This window comes from Callithrix jacchus, chromosome 1, assembly GCF_049354715.1.
Source record: "Callithrix jacchus isolate 240 chromosome 1, calJac240_pri, whole genome shotgun sequence".
Classification (NCBI taxonomy): Eukaryota; Metazoa; Chordata; class Mammalia; order Primates; family Cebidae; genus Callithrix; species Callithrix jacchus.
In genome coordinates, this window is record NC_133502.1 from 97,543,869 (window position 1) to 97,558,581 (window position 14,713).

The following is a 14,713-nucleotide window of genomic DNA, read 5'->3' on the forward strand; positions in this document are numbered from 1 at the left end:
ATTCTATTCAACAGCGTATAGAAGTTTCTCCAAGATAGACCATATGATAGGCCATAAAATGAGCCTCAATAAATTAAAGAAAATTAAAATTATATGAAGCATCTCCCGGTCCCTCTGCTCTCCCTCACAGACCCCCTCCACTGAGCAGCACAGCCCTGAGGACAGAGGCAGTAGCCTCGAGAGCATTTCCAACACAACCATATTTATATTTACACAAGAGACCCCCAAGGTGTTGCTCCCCATCTCCTACCCCCTCCCCCTAGGCCCTCCCTTCCCGCTCAGCCACCCTCTCCCTCCCCTTCCTCCTTCACTCCCTCCCTCCCCTCCCTTCCCCACCCTCCAAAGCTAATGCCCAGCAATATCAGCACTAGGGGAGAAGTCTTTGCTTTGGGTCACCCAGTGCCGTGAGGGTCTGAGAGCTGAGAGCCCCACCCTTGAGTATTGGCACCAGAGAGCCTGCCCTGTCCCCCTACTGGCTACAGTGCTGCTTTTTCTTCCTCTTAGAGAGCAAGGGGTCACCCTTTCTCTTTTGGGACTGTGAGGGGCCACCCAGCCCCCAAACCAGGGATTGCCCCCCAGAGACTCTGAGCCCAGGCCCTAGGTGGGGCATCTGAACAGAAGGGGATGGGCCTCAGAAGAGAGCTCACTTCTTGGACTTGGTGGCAGGAGCGGGTGCTGGGCTGAAGCCTCTTCTCTTTGCAGATTGGGACTGAAGAGCTCCCTGGGGTCCCTGCCCTTCTGGGCTGAGAAGGCCCGAGGTAGGGACAGGGCTCTGGGACAGCTTCCAGGGCCATAGCCTGTAGTTGGTACCCATGACAGAAACCATACCAGGGATTTCCCTCTCCTCCTCACTTGACCCCTTAGACAGCCTGTGTGACTCCTTGACAGGAGAGGCTCCAGGGAGAGCGCAAGTGTCCTGGGTCCCCATGTAGGTGGGTATGTGGTCCTGGGGAGGAGAGTATGGCCGGGCAGCCCTCAGCCTGCGGGAATCTAGTCTTTCCAAAAACACAACAGAGTTTATGGACCTGGCTATCCCAGTGTACTCTCTGCCTCGTCACTGAGGGTCCCGGGAAGCTGTCTGGGGGGTAGGTCTGCGGCCCTGGGGAGGAGAGTTTGCCCGGGCAGCCCTCAGCCTGCAGGAATCCGATCTCTCCAAAAGCACAACAGGGTTTTTGGACCTGCTTATGCCAGTGCACGCTCTGCCTCATCGCTGAGGGTCCCAGGCAGCCGTCTGGGGTGGGCAGGTTTCCAGGCTGACCTCCTGCTGGGGATCAGGGACATCTCTCTCTGCTCCTTGGCCCACTGCAGACTCAGAAGAGATTGAGTCCAGCTGGGTGGTGCCGTGACTAGGGGCTGCCCTCGCACACCGTTCCTCCTTCAAGGTCAGGCAGCGCTTCTCTGCTAACTGCGGGAGGAAACGGGGCACTTACTGGCGCTGCCCCAAGTGTGAACAGGGCCCAGGGTGGTGGAGACCAAGGCACTTGGGCGGCAGGCAGGGAAGCCTGAGGCAGCTGGGCTTCCTGTCAAAGACAGAGGGTGTGGCCTGCTGGGCATCCCGCTGGGCCTCACTGCAGTTTGCATCCTGACTCCCCTCCCTGGCTCCTCTCCATCCTACTCCATCTGAACCTGCACCTCCCCACCTCGGAGTGGCTCCCCAAGAAGCCGAGCATCCCCCGCAGGGTGGGGTAGGCAATCAGGTGGGGCTTGTGTGCCTGGTCCCTCCTGCCCTCCGGGGCACCTGGGTTCCCCTCCTTCCTTTCTCTACCTGGGCAAGGGTGAGTCCTTCCTGCTGCTCCAGCTCCTGGCTTAGGGCTAACAAATCCATCTGTGGATCTGGGGAAAGCAATTCTTCCAGGAATCAGGGGTGAATGACAGCCTCCACCTGGAAACAGAAAGAAGAGGGCGTGAGCTTCCCGGGCAGGGAGTAACCTGGAGCCAAGGGCACCTGGAGGAGATGCAGAAAGCAGTGAGTGCCCTGTCCCTACCCTTCTGGAGCTGTCTCATATCATGGCGACCACCAGCTCCACACACAGACCACAGACCTGGCGGCATACACACATGCAGACAGAGACACACAAACCACACACAGACACACAAACAGACCCACATACGACACAAGAAAAGACACAGACACAGTAACATACACACTCCACACTCACACACACACTGACACAGAGTAACCAATCACAGACACAAACACACAGACACACACAGTCACATACACAGACACTCAAATTCATGGAAACACACACATCCACCCCCTGCGGAGTAGCTAAGGAACAGAACTTAATTGCAAGGACCTGTGAATGCCCCCCACCCCCGTCCCTGCAATCCTGCAGACCCCAGCATTTCAGACCAGCCCACCTTGGTGATGAAGTCTTTTTGGGAACACAGATTGTCAATGTAGCTCAGGAGGTCGGGGTCTGAAAGCATCCCGTCTGCTTCTTGCTCCACTTTGCCCTCTTCCCGTTGTCCCTCAAGCTCCCCCGTGGCCCCAACGGGAGGCCCCAGCAGCTCCTCCATGATGTCCACATACTCCTGCACCACTTCAGGGGGTATCTCCTAGGGGGTGTTGGTCTCCACTGGCTGCTGGGGCCTGGGTGATAGCAGGTCGGTCTTGGTCTCTGCTGGTGGCTGGGGCCTGGGTGGTGTCAGGCAGGCAGGCAGGCAGGCAGGCGGGGCCTTGGGGCTGGCCTTGCTGGGAAGGTACACTGAGGAAGGGAGGGAGGAGAATGGCGTGGTGAGGGCTGCTCCTTCTGTTTGCACCACACCGGGGAGGGCAGGGCTCGTGGACATGAAGTGGGTCCTAGCTGGGTCAGGACCACCTGAACCACAGCGCCCCTGGAAGAGACGCCATAGGAGGGACACGTGAGACAGCATGGTTTTGGAGGAAGTTTGGAGTCACTGATAAGCTGAGTACTCTACCTGCTCATCCCTGCTTCCTGGGTGGATTGTATGTTGAGTTTTGGAATGGGGAGGGGAGAGAGTAGCTAGGAAAACTGACCAGGTGAATACCCACTTCATGACCACCGGCCGCCCAGCCCCCCTGGCTCCCCTGAGCTGTCTTGTTGGAAGGAACAAATCCCTCTCATGAAGGGAGGCATGGGGTGTGGGTACAGAGGTCTCCCTTGGCCCCTCTGGCCTTTGCCATGGCTCCTGTGGGAATGTGGGAAGCTGCACCTGGCTGCTTGACCACCTCAGGGGCCGAGGGTCCTTGAGGTTCAAGCCTCAGCAGGGCTGGAGGAGGCAGGCACTGGGGCCCCTTCATCCACTGTGACTTCTGAATCTGTATCTCCTCCTCAGCCTCAAACTCCAGGAACCTGGGGTGAAGAAGGTGCAGACCATGCTGAGAGGGTCCAGGCCCCCTTCCCCCAGGACCAGGCAGCAGCTGATGGCAGGGATGGGAAGGCATGCCTCGGGCAGGTGGGCTGTCCAGGCCCTCCCTGGGGCCCATGCCCCCATCCCAGGAGGGAGCTGCTCCCAGAGTTCTGGGCTCTCCCTCCCTCACCCGGCCCCTGCAGAGCCCATGGCATCAACAGGGCTTTCTGACTTAAGTCAGGGCCACGAGGCCCAGGAGGGCACCATGGGTTCCCCTCCTCCAGGCTTCAGCTGGCCAGGGGTGGGGTTTATGGCAGAAGGCGTCCATGATGTTGCCCAGATGCAGGAGTCTTGAGGTTGGGACTGTGGTTCCCTGAAGGATAACCCAGGAAGATGAGGCCTGGGGACCCCTGGTCAGGAGGAAGCAAAAGTTGAGCCGAAAAGACAGGGCCCGTTTCTCCTGAGGCTGCTGTCTTTCTGTCTTAAAGGAGGGGACTATAAGGAGCAAAGGCAGGCAGGCCAGAGATGGGTCTCATGGTGTCCTGGACGCAGGTCTTCCCTGACCCAGCGCAGGTTTCTCCAATCCTGGCCAGGCTGGGATGGGTGAAAACCAGCTTCTGGCCACTGCTGTGAGAAGAGTGTACCCTGCTCTGTCTATAGTCACCAGTGCCCCTTCTCCCCATCCTCACAGCTGGAGGTGACCACCTTTGGGCTATGATGCTGGCTGCTCCCTCCCTGACCCTTAGTGTCAGGCAGGGGTTGTCCCCAGGTCAGGCAGGGCATGGCTTCCCATCAGGGCAGGACAGAGACCCCAGAGCACTCTAGCAGGGAGGAGCAGCTTACTGAGGGAGCCAGGGGCCCAGGAGGGCCTGTATTTGTCCACACCCTCCTCACGCTCCATGCTGAGAAGCCACCATGGCCACTGGGCCTCTGTCACCCTCTCTCACCCTGCCATGTGGGCTCTGCCCCTGCACCCCAGACTCACTTTCTCGCCATCTCGTGTTAGATCATCTGGTCAAAGTTGCTTGTGTGCTGCCATTCCCGCATGGCCTGCCACAGTCCCTCCTCCAGAGTCATGCTCGGCTTCCGCCGTGCCAGGGATCTGAAAACTGGGTTGTAAGGCGGTACAGTCAGTCCCAGTCCACAAGCCCACCCTCCATCCCAAGCCCACCTGGTCCCAACACCCGGCTCCTGTCTTCCCCACACGTGACCTGCCATGTGTCCCTGGCCTGTTCTCCCCAATGTGGGCTCCTCAGCCTCCAGGACATGCCCCCAATATCAAACATCAACACAAGCCCCCAGGTGGCCTCTCTGACTGGCCCTGGAATCCTCAGTGTTGATAAGTGAACTCAGTACTATGGGTGGAACGTGTGTGTCCCCAGCATTCCTGTGCTGAAGCCCTCAGCCCCGGTGTGTCCATTCTTGGAGTCAATCAGGGTTAGAGCAGGTCATGTGGGTGGGTTCCCATCACAGCATCTGAGCCCTGATAAGGGCAGGAGAAGACACCAGGGCTCTGCCTCTCAGCCTGGGACTTCCGGCCTCTGGAGCTGGGATACATGAATGTGTCCTGTTAAAGCACCCAGTCTATAGGATTTGTTATGGCAGAGCCCGAACTGACTAAGACAGCGCACACACAGAATGACCTGGGAGCGAGGGTTAACGTGCAGGTTCCAGGGCCCCAGGACTGAGCATTTAACCAGCTTCCTAGGGACTCTAGAGCAAGGCAGCCCCTGGGGATGCAGCCTCAGGGTCCTGGAGAGGAGCAGAAACCAGAACCAAAGCAGAGTGGCAGGGAGCCAAACCAAAGCACCATCCAAGCCCACTCCACACCAAGCCTGTGAGCCTGGGGCAACTCCACTCCAAGAATCAGGGTCCCCAGTGCACCGGGACTCAGCTCCAAGGGAGAATGCAACCAGTTCCAGGATGCAGGGGGGGGGCAAGATTTTTGGGAACAATGTTGGGGTCTCCTTACACCTACACTCTGGGCAGGGGACTTGCCAAGGGGAGTGGCCAGTGTGTTGCCTGGTGAATGTGCTCAAGCTCCCGTGGAGTATGGGTTTGCTCATCAGTGGGGGGCACAGGGTCACAGAGGCACTGCATGGAGAGGCAGGACTGGGACTGAATCTACAAACTCTCAGATGCTGGCACTGCTGCCTCAGTCACCACAGTCCACGGCCCTGGGCTGCTGGGCTCACGGTGCACTCAGAGCCATCACTGGAGCCCATGGCTTTGGGGAGTGCTGTCCTAGATGGCCTAGTTCTGATAATGATAGCAACAGGGACAGTAATCATAACTGCTATCATATAATGTGTCACAGGATGTGCCGGGCACTGTGCTGCGTGTGTCATGCCAGAGCTCAAGTCACCTCTTCACCATTTTCTGAATGAAACATCGTTGTCCCTTTTTCTAGGAGGGATCGAGGGTGAAGCTGCAAATACCTGCCCAGCATGGACCTTAGCGCAGGGCCCAAGACCATCCCCTGTGCAGGCTCCACCACCACTGTGCCAGCAAGACCTCGGCAGAACAGTGGGCGTGTGCCAGGTTCCTGCAGCTCCCACCCCCAGCCCCATGTGATGTGCCCCTGGCCTTCACCACTCAGGTCAAGGGGAGGCACTGGGGCGTACTCAAAGACCTAAACCCAACCCATGGCTCATGTTGGACCGGGAACCCTCTCTGACCTGGGTGTTCTGTAAACATTGTCATGAGATTGATTGAAAGTAAGGATTGGCTGGACTCATGGGACAGTGAGGGGCAGGTGACATGAGGCCCCTGAGAGTCTGTCCTGAGTGGCAGCCAGATTAATGTTGCTGAAACTGTGCTCTTCCATAGCTCAACCCATCGCCTTCAACACCGCCCTGCAAGCTCCCCTGAACAGCGTGACCTCCCGTCCATCCAGCAGCCTCTTTGTGGGTGAGTTGCAGGATGAGCTCCGGTGCCCCGAGGACACTCACATGAAGAAACAGGAGAGCGCTTCCGTGTCCGGACTTTAGGGAAGGTGCCTCCGGGCCAGGGGCTTGTAGCGCTGCCAGAGTTGGAAGTTCTCATACAGGCTCTTGGGGTTGCAGGAGTTGTCCGGTTGGGCCTTGGCCTGGGAGGGAGCCTGGCTGCCCTCTCCATGAGCCCCTTGTGGCCATGGACAAGAATTCCCTGGGACCAGCATGGGGGCTGGCTGGGGAGCTGGTGGTGCTGGAGGAGGAAGACCCTGGGACCAGCCTCCCTCGCAGGCCTGGGTGCCCCCAAAGACCTGGGCAGCCATAGCGGGCACCACAGGGGCAGCTGCCAGGGGTTGGGGAGGTGGACATGCGGCGCCCTTGCAGAGGGTGCCTGGAGCCTGCTAGATGAAGAGGGCCTGAGTTAGGACCAAGGTCTGTGCCTGAGGAGCCTTCACAGGCCCCACTTCTGTCCCCATCTGGACAAGGACGTTGGAAGCCCCAGCCCAATTCGGGCCTTGGCCATCCTGTCCTGCCACCAGAGGCGTCCCGTGGAAGGCAGACAGCACCAGAGGGCCACCTGGAGGAACCACTGCAGTCATGAGGGGTGGTCCGTGTGCTGGACCAGGAGCAGGTGTAGCGAAGGACAGAGCCGTGAACACTGGCATGGAGGCACCAGGGTTCTCGGTCACACCCGGTTCCAGCACTGGGCATGCTGTGGAGACAAGGGAAAGAGGTGAATGAGCTGGGGTCTGCAGGTCCGCGGTAGTCACTGGGAATCAGAGGGGTGTCCCAACAGCTGAGGGCATGTGACGGGGAAACTCTGCAGCTTGCAAATGTCTCTGTGTGTGCATCAGATGCTCTGTTACTCCACGGAGGGTTGCTTCCCTAGAGAGCCTGGCCCTGGCTCCTCTAGAATCCCTGACCCCTGTCTGCCAAGAAGCAAGAGCCAAGGCTTTGCTGCATCTGAGGGTCTCCCTCGGTTGTCCCTGGCAGACCCTGCCAGCCTTACAGGCATCTCCCAAGCCATGGGTCAGGGATGAATCTCTCGCCAGCTTGGAGGCCCTCAGCATGTTCAGCAGCAGGTGAGGGGCCTCCCCCAGGGCAGTGCTCTGCACTCCGAAGGCCTACAGGAAGTTCTGAATATTATGGCCCCATCTCCTCTTCGGTCTTCCTTTTCCTGAAGCTCTTGTAAAGCCCTTTCTTCCCTAACTCAACACAACAAAAGAAAGCCACTGGATAGACCAGGCATGGTGGTTCACACCTGTAATCCCAGCACTTTGGGAGGCTGAGGTGGGCCGATCACCTGATGTCAGGAGTTCAAGACCAGCTTGGTCAACATGGTGAAACCATGTCTCTACTAAAATACAAAACCTAGCTGAGTGTGGTGGTGCACGCCTGTAATCCCAGCTACTCAGGAACCTGAGGCAGGAGTATTGCTTGAACCAGAAGGCAAAGACAGCAGTGAGCCAAGATTGCACCACTGCATTCTAGCCTGGGTGACAGAAGAAGAATCTGTCTCAAAAAAGAACCAATAAAAGAAAACCACTGGATGGAAATCTCTCCTAAGCCAGCACCCTGTGAACCCTGAAGATAACCCACACATGTCATGCGCAGCCTGCAAGTGATTGTCCCGGTACCATGCACAGCAAGTGCTACACAAGGGTCAGATTTGGGTCACCCTTTCCTCAGTGCTCGGTGGTCCTGGCTGCCACTCAAGAAGCTCTGTTCCCAGGGAGCAGATCTGAGAAGCAGTGGTGGAGTTCCCTGAGATGCTGTCATTGCTCAGCCAGCAACAGCAGCACATGATTAGAGCACAGCCAGCAAGCGGTGAGCAGTGGGGCTGTCAGGGGAGGTGTCTGGGGATTTCCACAGCTGCTGGTCATGTTACAGTAGTTCGTGGGACAACGAGCCCACCTCTGGTCCTTTTCCTTTGACCTCCCAATAACTGAATATAGTGACCAACCAAGAACCAGAGGTTCTTGGGCCACAGGCCAGGTGTGGCAAAGTTGTCTGGAGCTCATCCCTGTTCACTAGGACCTCATGCAGTCTCCAGTCAAGGGGGATAGGGATACAGCACATGCACCTCATCAGTCAGGACACACGTCCTAATTTAATAATAATAATAATAATAATAATAATAATAACAATAAGAGGACCGTCTTCCTATTTGTGTGTTACCCTCCTTCCTCTACTGAATAGGAAACCAGTCTTTCCAGACCCTTCCACTGAGAACCAGCAAGAGTCCACACCTATCCCCTGTTCATGGGGTAGTAGACATGGAATAGAAGCAAATCCTTCATCTCCACAGTAATATAAAGTGCAGAGGACAGGCCATGAGCTAGCAGATAAGAGGGAGTGGGTCTGAAGACCTGAGCTTAGACCTGAGCTTCCACAAAAGGAAGAACAATTCAGAACAACCTGGGAAGCCCAGGCCGTGTTGCCTGAACTGCCTCAACTGCCCCCACCCCTGTTAAATCAAAGCCAACAGTCACCTGAACTGATGAAGAAGCCACCTCTGGGGAGGGAGCTAAGAGGCTGTGGCAGTTACAGTAGCTCCCAGCCTCACCCACCCAGAGGCTGTCACTGCATGCTCTGTCACAGCCAACATACCCAACAGTTTTCTGGCTGAGACCACATCTCCCCACTCCTCCCTAAGATCCAGAAAACTCCAGTCCAAATCCCTCTGAACACTATGGAAGGGCACCTTCCAGGACCCTGAAGACACAACACAGGGCTCAGGCTTGCCTGCCATCCTCCCTGGGCCACCAGCACAACACGATCCCACCACTCCCTACAAACACATGGTGATGTGACCTGTCCCCCTCTAGAAAGAATCAATACATCCACTCCATCCTTTCCCCTACGTGGTGTATTCCCCCAGGCATCTTGGTCCACCTCTAAGGAGCCATCCTCAGACTCCTAAGGAGCCAACCCCAGACTCAGGGTGCCATGGCCCTCCCCAGGTGTGATGTCTCTGGGGACATCCAGTGCTCCCTCCCTCCTCGACATCAGCCCTATCAACTGTCCCCTAGGGCAGTGTCAAATTTGAATTCCCAAGGATTTGAAACACAGCAGAGAATTAGATAATGCCCCTGTCCCTACAGACTCACCTCCATTTGAAGTCATCCCCTTAGGCTGGGTGCTGATCACCACTGTCTGGCAGTTTCCGTGATGAGAAAAGTCAAGAACAGGACCCAGAGAGTGACCTGCCTCAACAGATTCTCCTGAGTTCAGGTAGATCAGGGAAAATTAGAAAATAAATAGGTTTAGAACATAGGACCCCAGACATTCTGCAGAGGGGGAGGGGCAGTGCAGCAGGTACTGGTAGGGGTGGGGGACATTCTGTGAAGGGCTCCAGCCAATAGGCAAGAACTGAGGTTCATTTCCAGCTGGAGGGCAGCAACACAGACGGCATGTGCCTCTTTAGGCAACTTTTAAGTTGTCCTTCTGACCCACAGCACAAAGCTTCAACCTGATGTCCCCTTTACTTCCATTCTTTATCAACAGACCTACTTTTGTGCTCCTCAACCCATGCTCTTTCCCATTTGGGCTATTTCCCGCTCTTGATGAGTTTCAACAGGGGCTGCACTTCCTAAACAAAATTTAGAATCCTTCCTAAGAACCCCTGTGTTTGTCAGATGATTGGCGTCTGGACCCTCTGCCTGGTTCAGACAATCCAGGCTATTAGGTGGCTGTGTGCTCATCATTGTTATGGAAGCCGTCCTTGTGCCACCAGGTCGTGTATGTTGCTGGAATCTGTCCACACCAGCAGGCCAGCCTTACTTCCCAACTCCTTTTCTGGAAAGCCTCAGGCTGGGAAAGAGTGGCTGTGCGGCCAGAAAGCCTTTCATTTTGTTTCCCAGCGTGCTGTGCTGGTATTAAATGTTTATTTTTTATCTTTTAAATGATTTTAATTTAACCAAGCAATACTTTTGCATGGTTCCAAATTCAAATTGTGCACAGTGGAATAGGCAGTGACCAGTCTTCCTTCCACCTCTTTCCCTGTCCACAACATTTTCTTTCCTGGAGCAACAGGTGTTTGCTCCAGGAAAAGGTGAGAATGGTGTTTTGAGAGATGAGAATCTTGGCCAGTGATTTTAGAAGAAAATGCAAACAAAAGAAAAATGAGGTTTTCAATGGAAGGTACATCTCTTCTTCAATATGAAGACGTTAATTGAATCGGTTGGATCCCCATGCAGCTGTCAGCGAAGTCCTTTGGCAGCTGACAGAACAACATCTGGAGACTCAGGAGCTGGGTTTTGTTTGAAGAAACTTCCCTACAGGACTCATAAGCAGAGGGAAACGAGTGTGGGAGAAAGGAGGGGACTCTCAGGGAGGAGTACAAAAGGAGAACAGAATGTCCTTGGTGAGGAGGAAAATGGAACACTGCTTCTGTTTCTTCCCTCTACCTCCTTCCTTTCTTCCTGTGGATGGACAACTCCAGCCCACTGAGGGCAGAGCTGAGTTTACTCTTGTTCTCCCGATGCATATTGTTTTCTCTTCACTTCTGTTGAACATCACCTTTTTATATTTTTATTATTATATATTTGGTTTCCCATAGCATCTCAAGCATGCTTCTGTCACTGAGAAATGAAGGCTGCCTATTTGCAAAAAAAAGAAAAAAAAAAAAGAAAAAAGAAAAAAAAGGAGGAGGTTGGGGAAGGGAAGATGCTTTCAGACAGATGAGTGCACACTGTGTTCATTTTCTGAAACACTCCCTGTTGGCACTTACGAAGCATTTGCCCCTTCTGGACTCCAGAAGGCAGAGTTGCAGGAAAACATAACCCGGGCCACACTGCAGGGAGGGCAGCGGATTGCAAGTCTCAAGCCCAGGGTTCCCCCCTCCTTGCTCCAGTTGTGTGAGAAACTCATTTCCTAACTCCTGTCCAATATTCCTCATGGGTTCTCCATTTGGTCCCAACTCTAAACCTGAATGGTCCTTGAGCATTTCTATGAAATGCCTCCAAAGTGGCCACTGGGAGAGGAGCAACCTCCACACAGTGCCTGCCTGTCTGGGTGCCCCCAGGCCTTTTGTCCTCTGAGACAGAGCTGCCTTCTTACATGCAGCCCTCTTCCACCATGCAGCTCACCTAGATCTTAGTTGAGATCAACGGAGAGCAATTCAAGCAAAACCATGGTAAACTTACCAAAATAAAACAATAACAAAATAAACACTTTGGAGACCTTTCTGAGGACTTGCTCTTTTATCATAGGGTAAACTTGAATAATTTTCAATCAATTGCTTCATCTCAGAGGGATGTTGATGGAAAACCTCCTACTCAGGTACTGAAGAAGGGCAGAATTGTTGGTTGCTTCCTCCCCTTGTCAAGTCAGTCAGCGGACAGTTTCTCAAGATTCTCATGCACAGCTTTGATACTGGATTTGAACGAGCCTTTTTCTGAGCCACTGATAGAAAAAGTATACTGTGGAACAGTATCTTGTCTGAATTCTGCAATCCCCTCTGTATGTGTTTGACGTCCTAGATCCCAGGAGGAGAGACAATCAAATTAGCCAAAGGTAATTTGTGAAGACTGGCCGGGGGAGGTGGTGGCTTCCTGAGCATGACCACAGGAAGTCCTGGGCCACACTGACTGCTGAGAAAGAACATCTCAGAGCATGGATCTCATTTCACTAGACAGATCTATTCCACCTGATAACAGAAGGTAGGTAGAGGAATGGCAGGTCCATGCTGTGTCCTACAGAGCTCTCAGTTTCTGCACTTGAGGCTCTGGCAACGTAGATGTGAAGACTCTTCACTTTTATCAAGAGGAGCCAAGAACAATAGGAATCTGCAAATGAGCAGAAAGGATCTGATGATTCAAGTTTCTTCTGAAGCTATTAGAAATTTAAGTCAGTGAGTTACTTCACTACCAGTTTTTTATTGCCAACTCTAATTCTGCACTATGTTGCAGAGTGGGGTTGCGGGGGTGGGGGGTGGGGGGCGGGGGGCGTGGAATTATTCTCTTACTATCTGCTACTTTGTCTACTGAAATTGATCAAAGCTGTAACAAAAACATTTCTAGAAATCATTTGAATGCGGTAGGAAAACTGTGGGCATGGAGTCAGAACAAAGTATCTTTTGGAGTGCTTTTTCAGGTCTAAAATTCTTTGCCAGAAATGTTCTTTAATGGAACCTCTGGACTGGGTAGGAAAACAGGGCATAGTATTTTTTTAAAAGGCATGAGTAGGAATGAAATAAATGCAGTCCAAAGGGGGAATGCAAGACAACGCAATCTGAGGAAACTCTGATTTAGGGTAAACCCTCCAAAGGTAAACCTTTCAGCGAGGCTATTAGCTAAGCGCATGGACTGCAGATTCGTATTACTGAAAATTAGGAGCGGTGGTTTGGGACGTGCTGGTTTCTCAGAGGGATGGTCACAGAGGTTCCAACGAGGAGGTGTCGCCTGGCCACAGGAAGCGCCCAGGTTCCGCGTCTCTCCATTTGCGCAGCTCCTGCGGGGCCCTCCCACTGCGGACTCCAGGTCCGCCCCACGCACAGGTGCACCAGCCTCGAGGCGGGCGGGGTTCCAGCATGCCCTCAATGGTGCCTAGTGTCCCTTGCAGGTGGTTGGGGCAGGGAGAAGCGCAGCACGCGCAGAAATGGCCGTTACCCAACGGCCTTTCTCTTATGGCGTCCTCCGTGGTGTTACCTAAAAATAAAGCTATGTAGGCCGGGCACGGTGGCTCAAGCCTGTAATCCCAGCACTTTGGGAGGCCGAGGGGAGTGGATCACGAGGTCAAGAGATTGAGACCATCCTGGTCAATTTGGTGAAACCCCGTCTCTACTAAAAATACAAAAAATTAGCTGGGCATGGTGGCGGGCGCCTGTAATCCCAGCTACTCAGGAGACTGAGGCAGGAGAATTGCCTGAACCCAGGAGGCGGAGGTTGTGGTGAGCCGGGATGGCGCCATTGCACTCCAGCCTGGGTAACAAGAGCGAAACTCTGTCTCAAAAATAAATAAATAAATAAAAATAAAAAATAAAGCTATGTATGATTAGAAGGTAATTACCTCCTGGTCATGCTCCTGCTGGTCATCAGTGTCCGCTAAGCGACCTCGCCCTTGTGGCCACAGCCGGCCTATGGCTGCGCTTAAGGCGGGAGTGTGCCCAGCGGGGACCCTGCAGCACTCCCAGACCTCGCTTCTTTCTCTTGCTGGCCTGGCCCTGAAATGAGGGAGAAGGTGTTTTTTTTTCTTTTTTTTTGAGACGGAGTTTCACTCTTGTTACCCAGGCTGGAGTGCAACGGCGCGATCTCCGCCCACCGCAACCTGAGGGAGGAGGTTTAACAATGCAGTGGGAACCTCAAAGTATGTCTCCTCAGTGCCTCTCATATTTTGAACAATACAAGAGCTTGAGGAAAACCTCAGCAGTTGAAACTATGTTGCAGTTCCTCAAAGAAGGAGCTCCTGTCCTGCTAAAATCAGTGATGTTCTCTCGGATATCCTCATTGAAGCTTGCTGACTTAATCAGAATGATCACCCAGCATGCATGTTCCAATACGCTCATTTGTCAATGATAATGAGCGGCTGCAAAGTAGAAGAACAGGCCTTTAGCCGTAGTCTGTTCACTTGGTAGCACAAGTTGGTGTGGATGTAAGAGTGTGGCCAAAGTCAGGAAAAGCTTCTATGAGAATCACTTACGTGGAATTTATAATAAAAAGTAGGGTATATTATTTGTAAATTGTAGGCTACACATGTATTATATCTAAAATTTACTGCAGACGTGTGTGTGTCTTCTTGGGCAGTTGGGTCAGTGTGTGTACTTGAGAATGTAAGAAAGATTTGTTTTGGACTTTGGGGTATGAGATACGTGGGGTGGTTGTGTGTCTGTGAACAGTGTGTTTATATGACTTCTTAGTTTGCAATTTGATATGTATTTAACTGGTGAGAGTCTAATATATATTCACGTGTGTGGGTTGGTGGTGTCTGTGTGGATACTGCAGATTAAAGAAGGTCATAACTGGGCTGGGTGTGGTGGCTCATGCCTGTAATCCCAGCACTCTGGGAGGCTGAGGTGGGCAGATCACCTGAGGTAAGGAGTTCAAGACCAGATTGGCCAACATGATAAAACCCTGTCTCTACTAAAAATACAAAAATTAGCTAGGCGTGGGGGTGTACGCCTGTAGTCCAAGCTACCTGGGAGGCTGAGGCAGGAGAATCACTTGAGCCGGAGAGGCAGAGGTTGCAGTGAACCTAGATTGAGCCACTGCACTCCAGCCTGAGGAACAGAGCAAGACTCTGTCTCAAAAAAATAAAACAAATAAATAATTATTGAACGTAGGAATCAAAGAATGGGGTTTCAGGTTGGGTGCCCTTAGTTCAGTCCCTGAGAGTTTATAAGCAATAATGTTTTGTTTTTTAAAGGAAGTGAAAAAAGGGAGCATAGTTGTATTGACGAAGTTGAACTATGACTCGAGCCCCCAAACAGTCTCACCTGAGCCCTTATGTTGCTATGGGGCTAA

General features: G+C 53.3%; 1 pseudogene across 1 annotated transcript; it reads right to left on the reverse strand.

Moving 5' to 3' along the window:
- Positions 1-357: 357 nt before the first annotated feature.
- LOC100387302 (NUT family member 2G-like) lies at positions 358-13,672 on the reverse strand (annotated as a pseudogene). The gene is made up of 10 exons (XR_013526437.1): positions 13,263-13,672; positions 9,362-12,040; positions 6,270-6,963; positions 5,203-5,207; positions 4,304-4,427; positions 3,181-3,320; positions 2,365-2,711; positions 1,766-1,882; positions 1,229-1,405; positions 358-1,078 (listed from the first exon to the last, which is right to left on the reverse strand). The product of XR_013526437.1 is annotated as an NUT family member 2G-like (transcript).
- Between the last annotated feature and the right edge of the window lie 1,041 nt (positions 13,673-14,713).